The sequence below is a fragment of the Delphinapterus leucas genome, chromosome 3 (genome assembly GCF_059928025.1).
Source record: "Delphinapterus leucas isolate spDelLeu-1000000601 "Yukka" chromosome 3, BTC_Dleu_Yukka2, whole genome shotgun sequence".
Taxonomy (NCBI): Eukaryota; Metazoa; Chordata; class Mammalia; order Artiodactyla; family Monodontidae; genus Delphinapterus; species Delphinapterus leucas.
The window spans coordinates 162,407,167-162,414,441 of NC_143131.1; positions in this window are offsets into that span (position 1 = coordinate 162,407,167).

Here is a 7,275-nt window from a genome sequence, read left to right on the forward strand (position 1 = left end):
TGATAGATACCTGAGACAAGGGCAGGTCAGTGATGTTGGTACCTTTTCTGGCTTAAGAGCATAGGGCAGAAACACAGGAAGAGAGGTCTTCCTTTTCCACTCCTGTTACTAAGAACCCTCTCGAATAATGACAATCTGAAACAGATCACTACATTGTTGCATGTTGTAGAATCAAAGCAGTGTACAAAGCAAAGAGCACTGGCCTCCATTATACGTGCATTTCACTTGAGATTCACTTTTCTAGACCATGGAGAAAGCAGATGTTCCAACACTTTCCAGGTACTGGAATATTACAATCTGGCAATCTCTACCACTGCATGTTTGATCACACTATTCCCTGCAAATGGAACGCTGTTCCATCAAGGTCAGATTGACCAGTGCAAATACCTGATTTTATCGTACGGTCAGAACCAAATTAACTTACTGAAATTCTGCCCAGCTCAGGGTCTACCTTCTCTGTGAAACCTCCTGTGAGATCCCAAGTTACAAACAACTCTATCTTCTTCAGAAGACATTGTATACTATATAAATAGTAATTTTCATATAAATATATGTATATGTGTGTGTATTTCTTTGTTACATTAAGTTATAACTCCTGTGGTTTCTCTTCTTAACTAAACTGGACCCCCTTAGCATCACAGTGGCCATGTACATCATTGTATCCTCCAAAAAATCCAGATAATAATATCATGGATTCAGTATATAGTTGTTTAATAGAAAACAATTAACTAACCACTGCAGAATACTAGTGTCTCTCAAGTGTGTTCAGTGGATCATAAATCCTATGAGACAGTCCATGAAGGAAAAGATTTCAAATAAATTTGGGATCTGTTGTCCACTACATCTCCTTATCAGAGACTCATAATTCACAAGACTGGTAAAAAGCTCTGTAGCAAAGAAACTGTTGACTTAGTTTGACCCAGTATTTCTCTTACAAGAGTATCAGTTCTGGAGGTCAAGGACATTTTCCACCTCTAATACAACAGCTCTACTGCCTAGTAGAGTGCCTGGCACTTACTAGACACCTAATAAATATTTGAATAAGTTTCAACATACATTCCCCTTTTAAGCTATAGAAGAAAAACACAGTATATAGTAGATTTTGATTTACTTGGGGAGAATAATAATATGAATAGATAAATTTACACAAATCATTTTAAAGTATATATATTTGATAATACTTTTTTCCACAAATCTACACAATTGCACATTTAGTGGTGATAGTAAACGAACTACATTTGCTGCTGAAAACTTGCTAAGAAGGATGGCTACTAAAAACTACAACTTGAACCCAAAACAATTGATTTAGTTCATGGGTCCCCACTCCTTAGCAGTTTTAATATAGAAGAAAATAGACGCATATATTTCTTTTCTGCCATAATATGACTTCATATAAGGAATGCTATTTTATTAGCTAGAAATAAGATTTGCTTTTGTTATTTTAGTACATTTGATCACATAAGAATAATTATAGATTTTGTCCTAGACTGCTTACTATGTGCTTTCACTATAGATTTTAATGTCAATAGAGAAAGGAGAAGGAAAAGTCAGAGGGAAATGAAACAGGTGTATGCAACACCCCTCTCTACTACCGACATTTCTCAGAATTCTGGGGGAAGTTGCATCTATAAGGGGAAAGTTTTTCACCATGGAACTCACGGTGGTTGAACTTCTCATGAAGAATTTTTTTTTCACTACTGAAGAAAAATATGTTTGATTTTACCATAACTGAAAAGTTCTCCTGTTTCTACTTCTGAGGTTTGCCCTCAAGACTACTGTTTATCTAATGGAAGTGACTCCTATGCATGGAGGAAAAAGTGCACCATTTGAAGGAAAAGCTAAAGGAGTGATATTCAGGTAACTCCTCATTCCACCAATGAAAACATACACATAGATTTTCCACTTTACACCTCATTTTCCACCTAATTTTCATGATTTTGAAATGAATATGTAGGGTCTGATGAGTTTGTCAATAGTCTATAATTATTAGTGTTATTAAAATAGAATACAAATGATAAGCCATATGTAAAAATGCTGTGTGAATAAACTGCTATACCCCAAATAATACAAATGAGTGAAAGGCAGTAAATGCTAAGAGGGATTAACAACATAAAGGATATTAAAAAAATGATGACCGTATTTCATATTTATGTGTCTTTTTCTCTCTCACTCTTTTTTTTTTTTGCGGTACGTGGGCCTCTCACTGTTGTGGCCTCTCCCGTTGCGGAGCACAGGCTCCGGACGCGCAAGCTCAGCGGCCATGGCTCACGGGTCCAGCCGCTCCGCGGCATGTGGGATCTTCCCGGACTGGGGCACGAACCCGCGTCCCCTGCATCGGCAGGCAGAACACTCAACCACTGCGCCACCAGGGAAGCCCTTCTCTCTCACTCTTACTCAACTCCTAAATAACTAAGAGAATATGCTCACAAATGGTAAGCATGTTTTGGATGTTCGATGTGTGTTTGTGGGAAAGAACAAAAAAATACTGCCTCAATTAGGTCAAATATACAAGAGATGAATGAGATTAGAGATGGGATTGGGATTTGTGTTAGTTACTCAATAGCTAACCAATCACAGACATGACAGTGTAGTGCAATATGCAAATATACTTTTAAACAACTTCTCTTAAGTTATCTACTGTCTGTAAAGACAATCACACTCAACTGCTCTGCACTTAAACCCCAGAGCTTCTGAGTTAGAATCTGTTAGAAATAGGTACACGTTTCATTGCTTTGGCAACATTTACATGGCTCTGCATCAGGCAATACAACTGCTAAGATCACACTCTGGGAATTCAGGAAAGGCTAGTGTCCAGTTCTGGTCGTTCTACCACCCAACTGTGATCTAGGGTAAATTCCTGATTAAAAAAAAAAAAAAAAAGAAAAACGCTGAAGATGCTGAAACAGTATTTCCTACTTCACAGGGTCGTCATGGGGATAAAAGGTCATTAGGATAAAGTGCCTCTCACCCAGGAAACACTGATAAATGCTACTGCTGCTACCATCATCATCATCGTGACCGATCAAGAACATATGGCCACATGGAAATTCAACATTCCCTGGGCCATTCACAACTTTCCTTTAAAGGACTCATATTCTATGTGGGGTCTTAACACCTTCAAATAACAGAAAATACAAGTCTTTACACCTTTTTTTCTGTAGCTAATTTTGGCATCTTTCACCTCTGTCCACTTAAGTGTTGGTTTAGCATATTCTTGTCACACAAAGAAGCTACTTCCCAAAGAGAGGAACAATGTGTCAAATGACAAAGACATTGAGTGAAGTCTTTCACATCCTAGATTGTCCACGGTACAGCTCAGCTGGTCTCTGGGTTGGAAGGCCTGGGTCTACTTTGCTCGTCTGTTACAGGGGAAGGGACGTGGTCCTTAGCATGTGGTCTGTGAAACAGAGGCAGCTGCGGGTAGAATTATAACACAAGCAGAACTGGCTTCAATTCTTCCTTCTTAGGTCTTTTTCTTCTTGTTCAGCTGTTCAAGGAACTTGCCTGCCCTCTGTCCCCGCCAGGACGATGTTACATCTGCCTGGATAAGTAGGTCACCATTGTATATCAGGAAAGGTCTTATTTGTAATCATCAGGAACCAGATACGGCTAATTTGGGCAGAAAAGGAAACTTCTGGAAGTTTATGGTTAGGTCTCAGTAACTAGAAGCAGACTAAACAACCGAAAGCCAAGCCTATGCTATTGCAATTATAGGATCAGGCCAAAGTGATGTTATAAGTCCTAGCTGGCCTTGCTACCAAGCAGGAACAGGAAACAGGAGGTTGACCCAGCACTGCTGGCCTTGCTTCTTTACATCATTTATTTGTAATTCAAAATCCAAGAGAAGGGTGCAGTTGGCCAACCCGAGGTCGCCCGACTGTTTTCCATCTGTAAGGGAGACTGAGCATGTGAGTAAACAGTGTATCTGACATGTTCAGCTTGTATAACGAGAGGAGGGCTCTGTTTCTCACCAAGACCCACAAAGTGGAAAATTCCCCAAAGAGAAAGGAATTTCACATCAGATGCTTGGAAAGTTAAAAACAACAACAACAAACAAATGCAGATGTGGAATTAAAGACATGGAGTCATTAAGAACCTATATGTGGAGTGATTCAGACCTGAGTTCACATCTGGAGCAAGCTACTCAATCTTGCTGAGCTTCAATTTTCTTTAAAGGAAACAATGTGGAAGATGATATCCACATGTAACTTGTGGTGCACATGAAGGAGGATAGTACAGTATATGATGCCTGGCACATCCTATGCATTTTCTAAAACTACTAGTAGTACTATTATTATTGTTACTTATTATACAATTTATTGTAGAAATTAACAGGGAGAGTATTAATAAATGTTAATACAGTGCTAAGTGTCACATTTATGATCTCAACTAATTATTTGTTGATTCAACAAACATTCCACATATCAGAAAATAACCTGTTAGTATATATATATATATATATATATATTTTTTTTTTTACAGAAGAAAAGAAACCCTGAGGCTTAGAAAGTGTAAACAATGTACCAAAAGTCACCCATTTAAGAGGTAATGGAATATTATTCAGCCTTAAAAAAATGAAGGAGATCCTTTCATTTGTGACAATATAGATGAAACAGGAGTGCATTATGCTGATGAAATAAGCCAGACAGGATAAATACGAATGATATCATTTATATATGGAATCTAAAAAGAAAAAAAGCCACACTCATAGAAACAGAGTAGAAAACTGGTTGCCAGGGGCTGGGGTGTGGGTGGGGAGAAGAGGGGAAGACTGGTAAAAGGGTACAAACTTTCAGCTGCAGTATTGTATAACTAACATTTTCGGAGAGAAAAGAACTTAAGTGTTCTCACCAAAAAAAGAAAAAAAGCAAAAAGGTGTCATGAGCTGTTAGATGTATTAATTAATGTGATGGGAAGGATCCTTTTACAACGCATATGTATATCAAATCATCATGATATATACTCTTTGACTACCTCACAATTTTGTCAATTATACTTCAATAAAACAGAAAAAAAAAGAGGTAATAAAGATGAGACTCCAATCCAGGATTATCCAGCTCAAAAAACTACACTCTTAACCATTACAATATAGTATCCATCCATATGTTGTAACTGTAAAATGCTTAACACAAAGGAAACGTTAAATAAATGGTATTTATTCTAACTCTAATGCTTACTAGATATTAGTTATGTGGTATGCTTTACTTCTAACTACAAGGGTATAAGGTGCAAATTCTTGCTACAGAACATAAAAGCCCCTGTGGTACCCTGTAGGATAAACGCAGTACCTGTAAATCTCTCATCTCTCAACCCAGAGTCTCCTCAAGTTAGAGGTCTTTACCCCCTTTATAATGTGGGAATAATGCCTTTCCCACATTTGCACTGGGCATGAAAATCCATACTTCCAGGTGTATACTGAACATCTGCTTAGCTCCTCGTCACCTTGGAATCACCAGACCAAAGATCATTTATTCCATTAAGATAAATGATGTAGGGATAGAAGTACAGAATATACAGAGAGTGTTGGAGGAATCCAAACAAGTCCTCCACTCTCAAAACAAATTTTACAGTTCCAAAAGTAAAGAGCAATGTTTGGAAATAAAACTAAAAATGAAACTAACATCTACAATTAGCCAAGTATTTATTATGGGCCAGGCTGCTTACTAGGCACTTGATAAACATTACAGCTCATCTTCCTGCAGCCCTTCAAAGCATATAATATTGTTTCTATTTCATAGAGAAGAAAATTGTATCTAAGCAGGTTAGTGATTAGCCCAAGACCACAGGGCTAGGCTGTAAGAAAAGAAGGCCAAGTTTCAGTGGTCAAAATGGTGATGGATGTTAGAACTAGAAGATTATGGCTAATCAAATAAAAATATTCAGAACGGTCCTAATGTATTATTAGGATTTCTTTAGAATAACTTGGGTGCCTTAGTGAATACAGTAGTGGTAGGCACTACAGTCTCTTTAATTTGCTAATCATACAAATCTACTTTAATATTCTTGGTGACAAGGAGCTAACTACTGATAAGACAGCTTCTTCAGTTTTGGGGCTACTCCAGGGTGAAATGCCGGAACGTCTTACTGCCTGCAATGTCACCTAGTTCTACCAGGGGGAATAAAGCAGAACAAGTAGCCACTGTTCTTGACAAATGGATACAGTTTCAGTTTTTCAAACTATGAGTGTCAGATTCATTCACTGTATCAGATAGATCTGTCAAATGGCTTTGCCCATTTACTAATGGATGGCACACTGCAGACACACGTTGGGTCAAAGGACTCAATGTCACCTCATTGATACTGTCATCAATATAATTTGTATTGGCATTTTGTCTCACCCTGACTTTAAGGACTATGTGAGGAGATCCAAGTCTCCAGACCATGGACTGATCACCTCTGCTTGACACAGTATTCTCTGCTCATTTCCAGAGGGGACCAAGGATGAGCTCTTGTACTTCTGAGTCTATTCACCCTACCTGGCAACACATACTAGCTGGGCTGATTGGATCAAGCAGGAGCCCCACAGTTTAAATTTCCAGCTGCATTGGAGGAAACAGAGGCTATGCCCCAATCCCATAACCCCTCACTTCTTACCGCTAGCCTATCCTAGGCTGTTCTTGCTGATAGGAGTACTTCATGCTAAAAATTAATTTTGCTTACCTGATGGCAGTCACACAACCTCAAATGCCATTTTTATAAATAAGGCAACCACCAATGGAGTGTGATTTAGGGTTTTTTCTTCTGTAGACCCTGCCTACCCTATAAAATCTCCCATTACTGCATCACGGAGACTATAATCCCTTTCCGAGGGAATAGATTCTTTCCAACCATAAGATGAAATAAGAACTTACATTTCCATACTGCCCAAAAGGAAATACATTGATAACAAAATGCAGGAGAATGACTGATTTTCCACATTTGTTGTGTTCATTAAAGGGTTTTTGAATAGACTTGACAGTATTAAAGAAGTTCAACACACACAAAATAAAAATTAATAAATGAAGAGAAAAAAATTGCATTTACAACAAACAAAATAAACACATTGATATATAAAAGGTTGTTATACATCGATGAAAAATGGATGTCACAAAGTCACAAACTAAAAAGTATTAACAGCCAATTAAGATAGGAAAATATGTTCAACCTTGCTATTATTAATCAAAGAAATACAAATAAAATAATTCAGGTGTCATATTTTACTGACTAGAATGACAAAGTTTTAAAAAACGTGATAATACTGGTATTGATATTGATAATACTGGTACTGATGAGTGT